At 42.2% G+C, this 19,037-nt stretch overlaps 1 protein-coding gene and 1 long non-coding RNA gene across 10 annotated transcripts in view; one reads left to right on the top strand and one right to left on the bottom strand.

The window, feature by feature from the left end:
- Positions 1–19,037, bottom strand: part of LOC126073412 (uncharacterized) — a 312,807-nt gene that overhangs the window by 101,162 nt on the left and 192,608 nt on the right. For all 7 annotated transcript variants that reach the window (XR_007516741.1, XR_007516739.1, XR_007516740.1 and 4 more), the window contains exon 4: positions 552–618. This is a non-coding gene — a long non-coding RNA (uncharacterized LOC126073412). The remainder of the gene's footprint in view (positions 1–551; positions 619–19,037) is intronic.
- The window catches only part of SLC16A1 (solute carrier family 16 member 1), a 180,013-nt gene continuing 162,145 nt past the window's right edge, over positions 1,170–19,037 (top strand). The window contains exon 1 of one of the 3 annotated variants that reach the window (XM_049880050.1): positions 1,170–1,477. The gene's annotated coding sequence lies outside the window, so the exon portion shown is untranslated. The remainder of the gene's footprint in view (positions 1,478–19,037) is intronic. The other 2 variants (XM_049880052.1, XM_049880049.1) reach the window with 2 other exon arrangements.

A 19,037-nucleotide genomic window follows, 5' to 3' on the forward strand; every position in this document is an offset into this window, starting at 1 on the left:
TGAGAATTAGTGGGGGTCAGAGCTGGGGTGAGATGGGGTAAGGCTGGCATGCTTCAAGTGCTCAACAAATGTTGATTTGTGCCTGACTCCATCTTCCCAAAGAATTTGTAAGCTCTCTGAAGGAAGAGACTTTGATTCACACTTTTCGGTATTTCTCAAAACTTCTGAATATCAGAGATACTCCATGATTACTTAATTTGATCCCTCCAATGGATACACACTCTGGTGTCTGGACTTGCTGAAGACCTACAATGGCTCTTGTGAAAGAATTGGGCTCTGGAGTCTGACTTCAAGCTCTGTGACCCCTGGAAAGTTACTTAACCTCTCTGAGGCGCCAGTCCCTTACTCATAAATGTTATTAGTACCTACTTCATAGTGTTCTGAGGATTATACAAGGCAATCCAAGTGAAGTGCTTAGTATATAACAGCCTTCCCCCACCCCCAATTATTACCTATAATTATATCTTGTCTCAAATACTCAATGTCCATAAGAACTTGTTTTCTTTGCATTCACACCCTATCCCATCAGGCCAGTCTCTCCACCCTCTTACCTGTCCTTCTTTCCTGACATCTGGCTTTCCGAACACACATCATTCATCAAAGGTCACAGGCCAGGCTCTGTAGTAAACAAGTTCCATAAATTGTCTCATCAAAACCTCCTAACAAGCCTATAAGGTCGGTTTTATTACTGTTGCCATTTTAGGGATGAGGAAACAGGCCCGGAGGGTTTGAGTAACTTCCCCGACGTCACTTAACTACAGTGGCAAGGCCGGGATTGGAATCCGAGCACATCCGAGTGCACAGTCTGGAATCTTAGCCTCCGGCCCCTCGTCCTTTCCCGGGTCCGAGATACACCCGCGCCCCATTCAACTTCTGCTCAGATCTCTCCTCTTCCAGTCACTTCCCCTCCGACTCCGTGCGCCCATCGTCCCCCACACCTCAGACTCAGGCAGGCCCCTGGGAGCACGCGCCATCCGGCCTTGGCGCCTTTTCCCTTTTCTCTGCCAGTCGCTAAGACCGGAGCCCGTGGTTAGAGGTCGGCCGGGGATGCTCTGTCCGAGAGCTGTGGCACGGGGGGGGGGGGCGCGGGGCACCGGGCTCGCCCGGCCGCCAGTCACGTGGCGGGGAGGGGGCGCCGGCGCGCGGGAGCTAGCGAGCAGGCGCGCGCGGCTGAGAGCGTGTGGAGGCGCGAGTCGGTGTTCGAGTGTATGTGTAGGGGGGAGGGGGCGGCTGCCGGGAGGGCGGACTCCGCCCCCTGTGCGCATGCTCCGGCCCCCGGCGGGTTATAAGGCGGCCGCGCCGGCCGGGCCAGACAAAGTGTCTGGTGAGCTGCTACGTGACTGGCCGGCCGCGTGGGTGCCCAGCGCACCAACGAGGAAGCCTCAAGGAACCGTGCCCGGGTTCTGGGCCCCACGGAACTGCAGCCTGCGCTGCCGCATCACACACGCGCTCAGCGCCGCGAGCCGCATACATAACGGTTAGTTGGGTAACGGCCGGGGGCGCAACGGCGCGGTCCCCGGGGGTGCTCTCACTGCCTTGGGGGTCGGAGGGACGCTAAGGGAAAGAGAGACCTTCGTCTCAGGGGGATGGGAGGCGACCCGGCGGAGGTCACTGTGGCCGCAGGCTGCCGCAGAGCGGCACCGGAGGGCAGCGTTGGTGAAGGGGACCTTGAGGCGCCGAGAGATCGCCTCTCCCAGCCGAGCCGCGGGGCCCGCGTTCAGGTGTCGGCCACCGGCCCGGCCGAGGATTTGTGTCCTGGTGCCTGCTGACCTTGGGGAAGTCGCTTCCCCTCTAGTCTTTAATGGGCTCTTCAAGAGATGCTTATTATCTGGAAGAGAGACAACGTGGGGCTGACTCACGTGGTACCTCCAGACTCTCCTGGCCGCGTTCTGCTCGGAGGAAAAGGACTCCGGGTAGAAGTTATTTTGGACTCGTGGCATGCCCGCCCAGCCTTTTCGACTGGTGGATCCTTTCCCACCTGGTGACTTGCGATAATGGTTCAGGGGAGCTGCATTTTTTGTAGCAGAGGCGTGACTTCAGGGTTCCAGTGGACTTTGCAGAGGGGACAATGCAGCCGGGAGACTCCTGGGACTGGTGCTGAGAGGGGCTCTTTTGTCATTCAACCTGTAGTTGCAGAACGTTCTCCCCAGCGCTCTCCCGCTCCTGTATTTAAGGCAGCCCTGAAAGCGTTATATTTGGCCACAAGCACTCTTTTTTGTTCCAAGAACATCCTTTTTTCCTATGTGCACTTTTAACATTTCGTTTCTTTGTCATGACTTAGCGCCACAAAACAGTTGCCAAAACTAGTTTGTAATTACTCTAAACCAAGAAATGTGTTACTGCTATAGTCTTTCCCCGAGTGTCCAATGACTGATTATAAACGAGGCATCTGTTGATAACAGTAAAATGTTTACAAGCAGCTTTATTTACCATAACTTTTTTCTTCAAAAATCACTTTGGTTTCGAAATAAAATGTTTACATTATCAGTGCTCTGATAAAACAAATGCGGGATTAGTTACTATTGGAATTTTGGGATGGAGTGAACTCTGAATTGTGTTAGTTTGCAAGTGTGTGAGTAGGCATTAACCAATTTTTGATGTCAACTACCAGCCCAGTGGCACGAAGCAAGACTTTTATCTTCAGCTTTTTATGTAGGCGTTATGTAGTACCCATACATCCAAGTTATACCCCTGGAGTACAACTTTGGCTTCAGATTACCATGGAAATTATCAAGAATTCAAGATATCTAGCCCTTAAAACAAATAGTGGGTAAGTGTTATTCAAACAAATATTGAACATACGTCAGTAATTTTGGCTTTAGGTAGATGGTGTTCTTTCATCAGACTGCAATGACTCTTGTTAAATATGTACATTAATGGTCTGGGAAGCGTTTTGTGAGATTTTTGTAACTGGATAGGTTTAAAGGTTTAGTTGGAAGCCTAACATAATAGGCTATAACACCCAGAACAGATTAAAAAAATCATACCACCATAGGTTGAAACTAACTGATTATTGTTTCAATAGTTTAGACATCTCCCGGTCTTCTAAAGGAAGCCCTGGTAGTGTAGTGGTTGAGTGCTACCGCTGCTAACCAAAAGGTCACCAGTTCGAATTCACTAGGTGGTCCTTGAAAACTCTGTGGGGCAGTTTTACTGTTTCCTGTAGAGTTGCTATGAGTCAGAATCGACCGTGATGGCAAAGGGTTTGTTTTGGGTTTTGGTCTTCTAAATTTTAGCCCTGGAAAGGATCTTAATGACCATCTAGTCCAATTCCCTTATTTTACAGATAAAGGAAACTGAGGCTGGAGAGGTTGAGTGATATCATCTTAAGTCTGAAAACTTATTAGTAGTTGTATGGGAACTGTCTTTTGATGGCGAACACTTCCATTTTATCAGATTGGCGCTGCAGAGCTTTCTCTAAAACTGTAAATATGGATACTGTCATGGCTTGAATTGTGCCCCCCCCCAAATATATGTCATTTTGGTTAGGCCACAATTCCCAGTATTGCGTGGTTGTTCTCCATTTTGTGACTGTAATTTTATGTTGAGAGGATTAGGGTGGGATGGTAACACCACCCTTACTCAGGTCACCTCCCTGATCCAAGGTAAAGGGAGTTTCCCTGGGGTGTGGCCTGCACCACCTTTTATAAAAGGAAAGGGAAGCAAGCAGAAAGTGGGGGACCTTATACCACCAAGAAAGCAGCACCAGGAGCAGAGTGCATCCTTTGGACACAGGGTCTTTGCTCCTGAGAAGCTCCTTGACTAGGGGAAGATTGAGGGCAAGGACCTTCCTCCAGAGCTGACAGAGAGTGAAAGCCTTCCCCTGGAGCCAACGCCCTGAATTTGGACTTGTAACCTACTAGACTGAGAAAATCAATTTCTCTTTGTTAAAGCCATCCACTTGTGGTATTTCTGTTATGGCAGCACTAGATGACTAAGACAGATACAAATTATTTCAGACTGAAAATAGATTTTTAGAATGAGAACTTTTCCCAGCTTCTTATGTCTTTCATTCCCATTGTGTTTTTCAATTCATGTCATAATATACATTTCTATATAAAATTCAGTTCCCTGTAAATGCATATGTGGCAGTCTGTTTTTGTTGCAGACAAGGACTAGGAACCTGGAACATGTTTATGAGTAAAACTTAGTCCAGGGAGTTGCAAATTTTCATACAGTAAAACCTGTGAAAGCCAGAACCTGTGTAAGGCAGATATTTTCCAATAAGAGAGAGTGGTAGAAAAGTGGTAAGATGGCACCCTGTCAAAGGTGGAAAACTTGCAAGACCGCAGAAAACAAGGCAGTCTCGTTGAGCTCTGGCTCTCACAGGTTTCACTGTATATTCAGCAATTTGCTGTTGACCACCAGGCACTACAAGCCCTGGTGATGCAATGGTTAAGAGCTCTTGCTAATCAAAAGGTCGGCAGTTCAAATCCACCAGCCGTTCCTTGGAAACCCTATGGGGCAGTTCTACTCTGTCCTATAGGGTCGCCATGAGTTGGAAGTGACTCTACAACAACACGTTTGCGTTACCAGAAACTATGAGAGAGTAAGGATTCAGCAGTGAACAAGGTCCAGCCCTTGCCCTCCCAGAGTTTATAGTCTAGCCAAAAAACAGATCAATATATCATTACTGTGACACTCTTTACAAATAATGAGCGTTATTTGGGTGGTAGTGGTTCAGTGGTAGAATTCTTGTTTTCCATGCAGTGCAGTCACCACCCATCTGTCACTGGAGGCTTGAGTGGTGGTCTCATACTGTATAGGTTTTAGTGGAGCTTCCAGACTAAGACTAGGAAGAAAGGCCTGGTGATCTGATAATCAGCCAATGAAAACCCTGTGGGTCACAATGGTTAGATCCCATTGTGCATGGTCGCCATGAGTTGGGGCCAACTTGATGGCAGCTAACAAAAATAAGTGTTATGACAGGGAAAGTAAAAGTTCTTTTGGGAACAAATATTGTGTTGGTGTGAGAATACACACAACTTGGTATAGAAGCAATCTGCGTGGGCCTTTGTGAGAAAATGGCTGTTTAACCTGAGAGCTGAAGGATGGAAAGGAGCTCGCTAGGCAAGAGAGTGATTGTGGGTGGAAAGAGCATTCCAGGCATGGATAAATATCTCAATATTTATGTTTTAGTCATTTAGTGCTTCTATAACAAATATCACAAACGGATGGCTTTAACAAAGAGAAATTTATTTTTTCAGAGTCATGTAGGCTAACCATCCAAATTCAGGGCATCAACTCCAGGGGAAGGCTTTCTCTCTCTGTTGGCCTTCTCATCAATCTTCCCCTGGACTAGGAGCTCCTCCGGGAAGGGACCCAGGGTCTAAAGGATGCGCTCTGCTCCAGGCACTGCTTTCTTGGTGGTATGAGGTCCCCAACTCTCTGCTTGCTTCCCTTTCCCTTTTATCTCTTGAGAGATAAGAGGTGGTACAGGCCACACCCCAGGGAAACTCCCTTTACATTAGATCAGGGATGTGACCTGGGTAAGGGTGTTACAATCCCACTCTAATCCTCTTTAATATAAAATTGCAATCACAAAATGGGGGATAACCACACAACACTGGGAATCATAGCCCAGCGAAATTGATACACACATTTTTTGGAGGACGTAATTCAATCCATGACAGTGTATCTGGCAAAAATGCAACTCTCTAAAAAATCATAACTACCACCTTCTGGGGCTGAGATACTGAGTTTCAGGACTAGGGAACATAGTCTCCAGGCACACGTAGGTCAGTTGGCATATCATAATCCATATAGATGATGTTGTACACGCTGTCCTGGTGAGTAGTGATTGGGGTCTTAAAAGCTTGTGAGTGGCCATCTAAGAAAGAACAACAGGTCTCTTCCCATCTGGAGCAGAGAAGAGTGAAGACAACCAAAGACTCAAGGAAACAGTTAGTCCAAGGGACCACATGAACTATGGCCTCCACTAGCCTGAGACCAGAAGAACTAGACTATGCTTGGCTACCACTACTGGCCACTCTTAATTGGGACCACAATAGTAGGCCATGGTCAGAGTGGGAGAGGAATATAGAACAAAATTCAAATTTGTAAATAAGACCAGACTTACTGGTCTGATAGAGACTGGGGAGCCCCAAGACTATGGCCATTAGACACCCTTCAGACTTGGAATTGAAATCACTCCTGGAGATCACATTATAGCCACATAATAGGACTATAGAATGAACGATAACACCAGTGAGGCATGTATACCTCAGAATGATCAACTATGTGAGATCTAAAGGGCAGCATTTTCCCAAAAGCAAAGTTCAGAAGGAAGGTAGGGGCAGGAAAGCTGGGCGAATGGACGCAGGGAACCCCAGGGAGGAAGGCGAGAGAGTGCTGACACATTCAAGGGTTTGTAACCAATGTCACGAAACAAGTGTGTATAAAAAATGGATTTGGAAACTGCTCTGTAAACTTTCACCTAAACCACAATAAAATGTTCAAAAAAAGAAAAGTTAGGGCAGGGAGCTCAGAAAGAGGGGTGGGGTCTACCTTGAAGTAGAATTTTCCAGAGAAACGGGTTGGCTCTGGAAACAACTGCAGCTTTTTCTCATGATTTGCTTCTAGGTTGGGTTGTTTGCCCTGATTTCAGTGACTGTTTCCCTGGGTTGTGGTTCTTACTCTGCAAAATGGAAGAATGAGAGGCCTCTGGGTGTGCTAGCCTCAGACATGAGGACTATTATGGGCCCTCCATATCTGACTATTCTTTTCTGTCAGCTAAAAATGCTGTGGACCAGAAATAAACCTTCACATTAGTGGTCAATTGATTTTCAACAAGGGTACCAGGAGAATTCAGCGGGGAAAGAATAGCCCCTTCAACAAATGGTAATGGAGCAACTGGATAGCCAAATACAAAAGAATAAAGTTAGACCCAACCTCACTCCGTATACAAAAAATTAACTCAGACATATTAAAGACCCAAGTATAAGAGCTGAAACTATAATACTTTCAGAAGGACATGTAAGTGTAATTCTTCATGACCAATGGTTTCTTAGATACGACATCAAAAGCATAAACAATTTTAAAAAACCAGAAAACCAAACCCACTGCTCTTGTGTTGATTCCAACTCAGAGCAACCTTAGAGGACAGAGGAGAACTGCCTCACAGGGTTTCCAAGGAGCGACTGGTGGATTCGAACTGCCAGCCTTTTGCTTAACAGCTGTAGCTCTTAACCACTATGCCATCAGGGTTTCCTAAACAACCAAAGAAAACAGATAAATGGGACCTCATCAGACTTAAGAGCTTTTGTGCTTCAAAGCACACAAGAAAGTGAAAAGACCACCCACAACATGGGAGAAAATTTTTGCAAGTCATATAACTAATAAGGGATTTGTATCTAGTATATTTATAGAACACCTACAACTTAATAATAAAAAGATAAATAACCCAGTTTAAAAATGGGCAGAGGCTATGAATAGACAGTCCTCCAAAGAAAATACGTAAATGGCTAGTAAGTACGTGAAAAGATGCACAACATCCTTAGTCATCATGGAAATGCAAATTAAACCCACAGTGAGATGGATATAATCGAAAAGGCAGGTAATAACAAGTGTTGACAAGAATGTGGAGAAACTGGAATACTCATGCATTGATGGTGGGAATGTAAAATTTTGCAACTGCTTTGGGAAACAGCCTGGCAGTTCCTTAAACAGTTAAACAGTTATTGTATGACCCAGCGATTACACCACTAGGTATGTACCCAAAAGAATTGAAAGCAGAGACTCAAAGGCACGTGTACAGCAATGTTGACTGTAGCATTATTGATAATAGCCAAATATTGGAAATAATCCAAATGTCCATCAACTGGATGGACAAAAATGTGGTATATCCATTCAATGAATATTATTCAGCCATAACAAGGAATGACGTACAGGTAGTCCCCAATTTATAGAGTGTTCAAGTTATGACGAACTGCACTTACTACTCTGATTTTTTTTGAACGTATTATTGTTAGTAATATGTACTACATACAGCGTTGCAGCACGTAATTTGTTGATGTTGTCTTTCTCAGATGTTTATGTGTAATGTTTCCAACTCCCAAAGACAATGACTGGATTTATAAAGATACTGATAATAAAAGGCAATTATAATGAAAGCTAAAAAAAAAAAAAAAAAAGGTATTGGACATATGTCAGAACTGACATAATGGAGCCATCAGAATGGAACCTCATCGTAAGTTGGGGACTATCTGCACTGATATATTTTATGACATGGATGAACCCTGAAAACATGCTGAGTAAAAGAAGACAGTCACAAGTATGATTACATTTATATGAAATGGATAGGATAGGCAAATGCATAGAGACAGGAGATTAGTGGTTACCAGGGGCTGGGGGGAGATCATGGAGTGACTGCTTAATGAATAGAGGATTTCTCTTTGGAGTGATGACAGTGTTTTGGAATTAGTAATAATATTTGCATTTCTGTGAACATACTATGATATGTGAATTATATCTTTTTTTAAGTTTTTTTAATTGTGCTTTAGGTAAAAGTTTACAGCTCAAGTTAATTTCTCATATAAAAATTTATGCACACGTTGTTATATGACTCTAGTTGCAATCCCCACAATGTGGCAGCACACTCCTTTTCCACCCTGGGTTTCCCCGCATCTGTTCAACCAACTCCTGTCCCTTTCTGCCCTCCCATCCCGCCTCTGGACAGGAGCTGCCCATTTAGCCTCATGTATCTTACTCTGTCCTATAGGGTCGCTATGAGTTGGAATCGACTCGACGGTAGTGGGTTTTTTGTTATCTACTTGAGCTAAGAAGCATGCTCCTCATGAGTATTATTTTATGTTTTATAGTCCGGTCTAACCTTTGTCTGAAGAGTTAGCTTTGGGAATGGTCTCAGTTCTGGGTTAGCAGAGTCCGGAGGCCACGTCTTCTGGGGTTCTTCTAATCTTAGACCGTTAAGACTGGTCTTTTTACGTGAATTTGAGTTCTGCACCACTCTTTCCTCCTGCTTCATCAGGTACTCTGTTATGTTCCCTGTCAAGGTGGTCATAGGTAGTAGCCAGGCACCATCTAGTTCTTTTGGTCTCAGGCCGATGGAGTCTCTGGTTTATGTGGCCCTTTTGTCTCTTGGGCTTATATTTTCCTTTTGTCTTTGGTATTTTTTTCTTCATTCTCCTTTGCTCCAGGTGGGTCAGGACCAATTGATACGTCTTAGCTTCCAAGCTTTTAAGACCCCAGATGCCACTCACCAAAGTGGGATGCAGAACATTATCTTAATAAACTTTGTTATGCCAGTTAAACTAGATGCCCCTGAAACCATGCTCCCCAGACCCCCATCCCTGCTACTCTGTCCCTCGAAGTATTTGGTTGTGTTCAGGAAACTTCATAGCTTTGGGTTTAGTCCAGTTGTGCTGACTTCACCTGTAGTGTATGCTGTCCTTCTCTTCACCTAAGATAGTTCTTGTCTACTATCTAGTTAGTGAATTCCCCACTCCCTCCCTCCCCACCCTCGTAACCCATCAAAGAATGTTTTCTTCTGTGTTTAAACTTTTTCTTGAGTTCTTATAATAGTGGTCTCATACAATATTTGTCCTTTGCAACTAATTTCACTCAGCATAATGCCTTCCAGATTCCTCCATCTTATGAGATGTTTCACCGATTTACCATTGTTCTAAACCTTGCGTAGTATTCCATTATGTGAATATACCATAATTTGTTTATCCATTCATCTGTTGATGGGCACCTAGGTTGTTTCCATCTTTTTGCTATTGTGAACAGTGCCGCGATGAACATGGGTGTGCGTATATCTATTCGCGTGATGGCTCTTATTTCTCTAGGATATATTCCAAGGAGTGGGATTGCTAGCTCGTATGGCAGTTTTTATTTCTAGCTTTTTAAGGAAGCACCAAGCTGATTTCCAAAGTAGTACCATTTTACATTCCCACCAGCAGTGTATAAGTGTTCCAGTCGCTCCGCAACCTCTCCAACATTTATTGTGTTTTTTGGATTAATACTAGCTTTGTTGGGGTGAGATGGTATCTCATTGTAGTTTTGATTTTCATTTCTCTAATGGCTAATGATCATGAGCGTTTCCTCATGTATCTGTTAGTCACCCGAATGCCCTCTTTGGTGAAGTGCCTGTTCATATCCTTGGCCCATTTTTTTAATTGGGTTATTTGTCTTTTTGTTGTTGAGGTTTTGCAGTATCTTATAGATTTTAGAGATTAGACCCTGATCAAACATGTTGTAGCCAAAATTTTTTTCCCAGGCTGTAGGTTGTCCTTTTACTCTTTTGGTGAAGTCTTTTGATAAGCATAAGTGTTTGATTTTAGGAGCTCCCAGTTATCTAGTTTCTCTTCTGGTGTTTGTGCATTGTTAGTTATGTTTTGCATTCTGTTTATGCCGTGTATTAGGTCTCTTAGCATTGTCCCTATTTTTAGTTCCATGGTCTTTATTGTTTTAGATTTTATATTTAGGTCTTTGATCCATTTTGAGTTAGTTTTTGTACATGATGTGAGGTATGGGCCTTTTTTCATTTTTTTGCAGATGGATATCCAGTTACATCAGCACCATTTGTTAAAGAGATTGTCTTTTCCCCATTTAATGGACTTTGGGCCTTTGTCAAATATCAGTTGCTCATAGGTAGATGAATTTGCTCATAGGTGGATGAATTTATGTCTGGATTCTCAATTCTGTTCCATTGGTCTATGCATCTGTTGTACCAGTACCAGGCTGTTTTGACTACTGTAGCAGTTTAATAGGTTCTAAAATCAGGTATTGTGAAGCCTCCCACTTTGTTCTTCTTCAGTACTGCTTTACTTATCTGGGGCCTCTTCCCTTTCCATATGAAGTTGATGATTTGTTTCTCCATCTCTTTAAAAAATGTCATTGGAATTTGGATAGGGATTGCATTTGATAGCTTACTTTGGGCAGAATTGACATTTTCACAATGTTGAGTCTGCTATCCACGAGCAAAGTAAGTTTTTCCACTTACGTAGGTCTCTTTTGGTTTCATGCAGTAGCATCTTGTAGTTTTCTTTGTATAGATCTTTTATGTTCCTGGTTAGGTTTATTTGTAAGTATTTTATCTTCTTGGGGGCTATTGTAAATGGCATTGATTTGATGATTTCCTCTTCGAAGCTCTCTTTGTTGGCATAGAGAAATCCAACTGATTTTTGTATGTTTATCTTGTATCGTGATACCCTGCTGAACTCTTCTATTAGTTCCAGTAGTTTTCTTGTGGATTCTTTGGGGTTTTCTGTGTATAAGATCATATCATCTGCAAATAGGAATACTTTTACTTCTTCCTTACCAATTTGGATGCCCTTTTTCTTTCCTTATTGCTCTGGCTAGGACCTCCAGCACAATGTTGAGTAAGAGTGATGATAAAGGGCATCCTTGTCTGGTTCCTGTTCTCAAGGGGAATCCTTTCAGACTCTCTCCATTTAGGATGATGTTGGCTGTTGGCTTTGTATAACCAAAAACCTAACCAAACCCAGTGCCATCGAGTCAATTCCGACTCATAGTGACCCTATAGGACAGAGTAGAGCTGCTGCATAGAATTTCCAGGGAGCGCCTGGCGGATTTGAACTGCCAACTCTTTGGTTAGCAGCCATAGCACTTTACCACTATGCCACCAGGGTTTCCTGGCTTTGTATCAATGCCCTTTATTATGTTGAGGAACTTCCTTCCTATTCCAGTTTTGCTGAGAGCTTTTATCATGAATAGGTGTTGGACTTTGTCAAATGCCTTTCCTGCATCAGTCGATAAGATCATGTGGTTCTTTTGTTTTATTTATGCAATGGTTTTTCTAATATTGAACCATCCCTGCATACAAGTATGAATCCCACTTGGTCGTGGTGAATTATTTTTTTGATATGTTGTTGAATTCTATTGGTTAGAATTTTGTTGAGTTTCGTGTCTATGTTTAGGAGGGATATTGGTCTGTAATTTTCTTTTTCTGTGGTGTCCTCACCTGGTTTTGGTATCAGGGTTATGCTGGCTTCATAGAATGAGTTCAGAGTATTCCATCCTTTTTTGCGCTCTGAAATACCTTTACTAGTACTGGTGTTAACTCTTCTCTGAAAGTTTGATAGAATTCTCCAGTGAATCCAGGGCCAGAATTTTTTTTTGTTGGGAGTTTTTTAATTACTTCTTCAATCTCTTCTTTTGCTATAGGTTTATTTAGTTGTTCTACCTCTGTTTCTGTTAGTTTAGGTAGGTAGTGTGTTTCTGGAAAATTGTCTGTTTCTTCTAAGTTTTCAAATTTGTTGGAGTACAGTTTTTCATAGTATTGTGTTATGATTGTTTTTAATTTCATTTGGGTCTGTTGTAATACCACCTATCTCGTTTCTTATTTGGGTTATCCTCTCCTGTTTTTCTTTTGTCATTTTGACCAATGGTTTATTGATTTTGTTGATCTTTTCAAAGAAGCAGCTTTTGGTGTTGTTAACTCTTTGAATTGTTTTTCTGTTCTGTGTTTCATTTATTTCTGTTCTAATTTTTATTATTTGTTTCTTCTGGTGCCCATAGGCTTCTTTTACTGCTCTTTCTATTTGTTCGAGTTGTAGGGATAATTCTTTGATTTTGGCCAGTTCTTTTTGGATATGTGCATTTATTGCTATAAATTGACCTCGGAGCACTGCTTTTGCTGGGTCCCAGAGATTCTGGTAGGATGTGTTTTCATTCTCATTTGATTCTGTGAATTTCTTTATTCCATCCTTGATTTCTTCTCTAACCCAGTAGTTTTTGAGCAAGGTATTGTTCAGTTTTCAAGTATCTGATTTTTTTTTTTCTTGCTTATTGTATTATTGATTTCTACTTTTGTGGCTTTATGGTTAGAAAAGATGTTTTGTAATATTTCAGTGTTTTGGGTTCTTTTAAGGCTTGCTTTATGGCCTGATATGTGGTCTGTTCTGGAGAATGTTCTATGTGCATTGAGAAAAGAAAGTATACTTGGCTGCTGTCGGGTGGAGTGTTCTGTATATGTCTGTGAGGTCAAGTTGGTTGATTGTGGCATTTAGATCTTGTGTGTCTTTATTGAGCTTCTTTCTGGATGTTCTGTCCTTCACCAAAAGTAGTGTGCTAAAGTCTCCTACTGTTATTATGGAGGTGTCTGTTTCTCTTTTCAGTGCTGTTAGTTTTCTGTATTTTGGAGCCCTGTCATTAGGTACATAAATATTTATTACGGTCATTTCCTCCTAGTGTATTGACCATTTAATCATTATATAGTGTCCTTCCTTAACCTTTGTGGTGGATTTTGCTTTAAAGTCTTTTGTCAGAGATTAATATTGACACTCCTGCTCTTTTTTGATTGTTGTTTGCTTGATATATTTTTTTCCGCCCTTTGAGTTTTAGTTTGTATTGTGTCTTTAGTTTGAGTCTAAAGTATGTCTCTTATAGGCAGCATACAGACAGATTGTATTTTTGTATTCATTCTGCCACACTCTGTCTCTTTGTTGATTCATTTAGTCCATTTACATTCAGCGTAATTATGGATGTGAATTTAGTGCTGCCATTTTGATGTATTTGTGTGTGTGTTTTGTTAACAGTTTCTCTGTTCTACTTAATTTTTTGTGCCAAGTTGTTTTTCTTTATGTATTTTCTTTTCATCTGTTTCATTGTTGTTGATTTTGTATTTGCTGAGTCTTTGTTTTTCTAATTTTTTATTTTCTTGTGGATTGTTATATCCTTTGTGGTTACCTTAATTTACCTCTGTTTTTCTAAGTTTAGATCAATCTTTTATTTTGTGATATCACCTTGACTTCCTGTCCATACGAAAGTTCTATGACTACAATATTTAGTCCCTCTTTTTTGTTTTAATGTTGTCATCTTTTACGTATTGACGTTTCTATTTCCCTGTTTTCAGTGTTTGAGCTTTGATTTATTTTTGTGACTTCTCTATCTGGGTTGATATCTGGTTGTTCTGTCCTCTGTTCTAGTCTTGGGTTGTATTTATCTGATGTTATTGATTTTCTAACTGGAGAACTCCCTTTCGTGTTTCTTGTAATTTTGGTTTGGTTTTTGCAAATTCCCTAAACTTTCTGTTTATCTGGAAATGCCCTAATTTTGCCATCATATTAGAGAGACACTTTTGCTAGATATGTCATTCTTGGCTGGCATTTTTCCTTCAGGCTTTATATAGGACTCGACGGCACTGGGTTTATATAGGTTATCCTATGACTTACTTGCCTGCATGGTTTCTGCTGAGTAGTCAGAGCTTAGTCTTATTACGTCTCCTTGTAGACGACTTTTCATTTAGCCCTGGCAGCTCTTAAAATTCTCTCTTGATCTTTGGTTTTGGCAAATTTGATTATATCTTGGAGACTTTCTTTTTGGATCTACCCTGTGTGAGGTTTGATGAGCTTCTTGGATGGATATCTTCTCATCTATCACAATATCAGAGAGGTTTTCTGCCAACAAATCTTCAACAATTCTCTCTGTATTGTCTGTTATCCCCCTTATTCTCGTACTCCAGTCACTTGTAGGTTATTCCTCTTGATAGAGTCCCACATAATTCTTAGGGTTTCTTCATTTTTAAAAATTCTTTTATCTGATTTTTCCTCAAATAAATTGGTGTTAAGTGCTTTATCTTCCATCTCACTAATTCTGACTTCCATTACCTCAGTTCTGTTCCTGTGACTTTCTATTGAGTTGTCTAATTCTGAAATTTTATTGTTAAATCATTTGGATTTCTGTTTTCTGTCTTTCTGTGGATTCTTGCAGCCTGTTAAATTTGTCCTTATGCTCTTGTACAACCTTCTTAAGTTCCTCTGTTGCTATGTGTGTTCCTTGGCTTGTTCTGCGTTTTGCTTGATCTCCTTCCTGATCTCTCGAAGAGCTCTGTATATTAATCTTTTGAATCTACCTTCAGTAATTGTAACAGTTTCTCTTCCTCTGGGAGATTTCTTGCCTCTTTGTTTTGGTTGCTTGCTGAAGCCATCATGGTCTGCCTCTTTATGTGATTTGATATTGCCTTTTGTCTCCGAGCCATCTATAAGCTATTATATTTATTTATGTTTGCTTACTGTGTCCTGGCTTCTTATTTTGTTTTTATACACACAGATAAACTGGTTGTGTGAGCTGCTTTGATTATTGGCATCTTTGAAGCTCTCACATCCTGCCACCAGATGGTTAGAGCTGTTACTAGGTCTGTGAGCCCAGGAGTCCATTTACTTTCATTGTGTGGATTCAGCTCAGGTGTCCAGGTCATCGGTCACTCAGTGTGTGGTGCAGGCTCTCACCTACAGTCCTAGACAGGCAGGGCTACTTAGGGGTGATTGGAGTAGGCACAGGTATCTGGCTGTAGTAGGGGGTTATGTGCTGAGCAAGGTAGGGGGCTGATGGCTGCCCCAGAGTGCCTGGGTGGAAGACATGTCCCAGTTCCCTAGAGCGTAGACTTTGGGCACCCAGTGCTGTTGGCTGTAAGGACTGGGAGGCACCAGTTATTCTGGAGCCCCTGTCATGGGTGGCTAGGCGGAGTGGGTGGAGCCACTAGTCCCCAGGGCTCTGATGTGGGTAGGTGAGGACCCTGCTTAATGGACAGGGCAGTGTCAAATGTCACAAATCTGCCACTCCCCCTTAGCTTTTGCCGTTGAAAATAGACTTCATGTATATACCCTGTTGTACTTTGCTAGTGAGGGCCTGTGCTGTTGAAATGGGCCCACACAGGTCTAGGCAGGGGTGAAAGGCATTCAAAATCCATGGACTCTTTATGCCTGTACTTAGGCAAAGGGGCTGTGCCTGACCTGAGTTCCCAGCTTAGCAGAGCTGGCAGATTATTTAATCCTATTTGTTAATCTGTTCCCTCTCCAAAGCTGGGAGGATGGGTTGGGGCATGCAAGGGTCCCACTTCTGGCCCAGGGGGTGCAGCAATCACTGAAGCCAGACTGGGCTGGAGCAGATTGGGAAGAGGGTGGGTAAGTGGAAGAGAGGTACTTCTGGGGAGGGGGGGAGGGTTTTTTTTATCCTTTGCAGTAGGTTAGATGCTTGCACTTAAGTTTCACAGACTCAGTGTCGCTTCTCCCTGATTCCAGAGCCTTGTGTAGACTTTCCACCGCTCGGTTTCTCCCCATGTGGAAAACACGTCCTGGGTGCTACTGCTTCCCTCAGCCCACACGCATTGCCTGATCCAGCCTGCAGGGTGCTGGCCAGGTCAGGTCTGACAAATCCGTGCTGCTTCTGAACTGTCTCTCCCTCCCCCTGCCGCTCAGTCCAACTCCTCAACTTTGTCTTTGATGTTCAGGGCTTCTAGATGGTCATATATAATTTATTCACTTGTTTATTGGGTCTTTGTTTTAAGAGAGACCACAGGAAGCATCTGACTACTCCACCATCTTGGCCCTGCCTCTGTTAAATCATATCTTAATAAAGCTGCTATAAAAAAATCATAACCACATATAAAATGGGATTAGTAGTAATAGTGTATTCAGAGCCTGTCTAACTTCAGGGGGGATAATGTGAATCAAGATCAGTCCAAGGCTGATCCCTGTGAGGTAGAGGTCAGACATACCTCCACTGTCCAACCTTTTTTTTACCAATTCTGATACCGGCCGTCCCTCCCACGGCACTCTCTACTTCTCTTCTGGGTTTGATAATTCATTACAGTGGCTACACACAACTCACAGACCATACTTACAGTTAAGTGGTTTATTAAGGATGTAATGGTACAACTTGGGATCAGGATCAACAGGCTACAACTCAGGATCCGGAGCCATGTAGGCAGTGTCCCTTCTTCAGTACAGGACAGCATTCTCAGCTCCTCTTGGTCACACAGGCCTCCTCTGGACCCCTTGATGACAGGCTCCTCTTTGTCCTGCCTCTGTTGCTATTGGCTCTGCCACTGGGCCCCTTCTTGACCTGTCGTCATCTTCAGCATTATAGGCCTTGATCCATGTTACAGCCCTTGTAGGAGGTTCCTTGCGCTCCCTTTCTGTTTCTTCACTTCTCTCTCTTCCTCCCTTCTGCTGCTGCTTGTTGCTTCTCTTCCTGCTTCTTTCTGTCTCTAAAAAACCTCTGTGGGGTGCTGCATGTATACACAAACTCTGTGTCAATTTCATGGCATGGCCACCAGGACCGCAAACTGACGAATCCCCTTTCACTAGGCCCTAGACACTTCATTTGCATAGTAGGCTACAGGCACTTCTTTTGCATTGTCTATTGACCAGAACCTACAAAGTGTATACCAATCAGGGCAGGCTGCAGCCCAGGACCAGACAAAAAGTACCAAACCATAAATTGTTTATAGCTTACACAGGAAATACCAATCAACCTGGACAAAAGTAACAAATCCTCTGGAGTAGAAAACTAGGGCAAAAGCAACCCCTCAGAGCTTAGGGGGAAAATTTCTCAAGCTGTTTTCCCAAAGAACCAAGGCAAGAGGCCACATAAAGGAACTCATTTCACCACACCACAGTTAAAAAAAAAAAAAAAAAATCCAGCCTGTTGCCATCGAGTCAATTCCAACTCATAGTGACTCTGTAGGACAGACTAGAACTGCCCTGTAGGGTTTCCTAGGCTGTCAACCAAAATCCTTTGAAGGCAAAGCTTCCAACTTCCCTTTTCTTCTCTACTACTCAAACATCCGTAGGTTTTATAAAATGTGAAACTGGTCTATATTTGGAAACATGCCCAAGCAAGAAATAAATTAACATGTGAAAGGGGACAGGACTTGGTCTCAGTATAGAAAATACCCAGTTTTTCAATCTTGGAAGAAGGCAAAAATAAGTATTGAAGAAGACAAAATCTGCTGGTATAGTAATAGCTCAGAAAGTGAGACTGGATCAGATTTATGTGCCGAAAGTTGATTTCAGTATTTTTTTTTTCTTCTTTTTAAAAAAACAAATACTTGTCTGTTTCTGACTGTAGAGGGCACTAGGTATAGAAAACATGGCATCACTGGAGGGTGTTTTTTTCTGGTTTCATATTTATCTCTACTTCTCAAAAACTGGGAAAACCAAATTGCTTAAAATTCATCAAATGCTAACTGTATTTGGTCATGGGGGATAATTTTAAGAAATAGGAAGAACAGCCTCTCCTTAATAACTCAAAATCTAAAAGCACACACCCAAAGTAATTAGGAGATTGTTACTTACTTACAAGGGAATAAATAAATGTACAGCCTGTTATCTTAGAGCTTCCGAAGTGTTATACAAAAAACTTTGAGTAAGATGGCATAGGTGTACCTTACCAGGGAACAGTATTGATATTGATGGGCTGGAGCAGAACCTTTGTGAGATAAAATTAGAATTATGGAAATATCCGTTAATGAAAGAGAATGCTTCTTTTGTATCACATCAGTTTGGAAATTCAGAATAAAATTGTACCATCTTTCTGCTCTAGTTTGCTTCTGGCTTGATCTTTAGGACTAAGGTATCCTAATGCAAGGGCACCCTTTGATGGCCTAAACTTCCTGCAGAATCATGCAATTGACTTTCTTCTTTGCTTACTTACAGCTTAGATTACCTGAAGCATTATTACATTATGAGCTATGCATAAATTCTTTAAAAGTCCCTTGCCTTACCCTCCTCTACTTGCAGCTCTTTCACATTAAACCTTATCAGATTATCTCTTTATTTCCCCTTCTGTATTTCCTCTTTGACTTGTGAAACCAAAAACAAAAATTCTCAGTCTCTGCTAATAAGTGAGAAGTGCTAATTACACAAATGTATCAAGGAAAAGTAAACTTGTAAGTATACATTTTAATGTGACTGATATAATAAAGAATTGGTTCTATTAACTGCTCTTAAAGCATTGAAATCCACAGAAGTAATTTTCATGGTCTGGACAGCCCCATCTGCCTCTGCACTTCCATATAAGTGAGTGCACTTATCCTTAAGCCCCAGCGTTAAAGAGAAGTAGACATACTTCATGGTTTTTGTTTTGGATAATTATTGTTTTCTACAATTTATTATAGCCGTATAATATTTTAGCTTTTGTAAGGCATGATTAAAGGAGCCCTGGTGGTGCAGTGGTTAAGTGCTCAGCTGTTAACCAAATGGTTGGCAGCTCAAACCCACCAGCTGCTCTGCGGGAGAAAGATGCCGACATCTGTTTCCATAAAGATCACA

The sequence above is a fragment of the Elephas maximus genome, chromosome 3 (genome assembly GCF_024166365.1).
Source record: "Elephas maximus indicus isolate mEleMax1 chromosome 3, mEleMax1 primary haplotype, whole genome shotgun sequence".
NCBI classification, from domain to species: Eukaryota; Metazoa; Chordata; class Mammalia; order Proboscidea; family Elephantidae; genus Elephas; species Elephas maximus.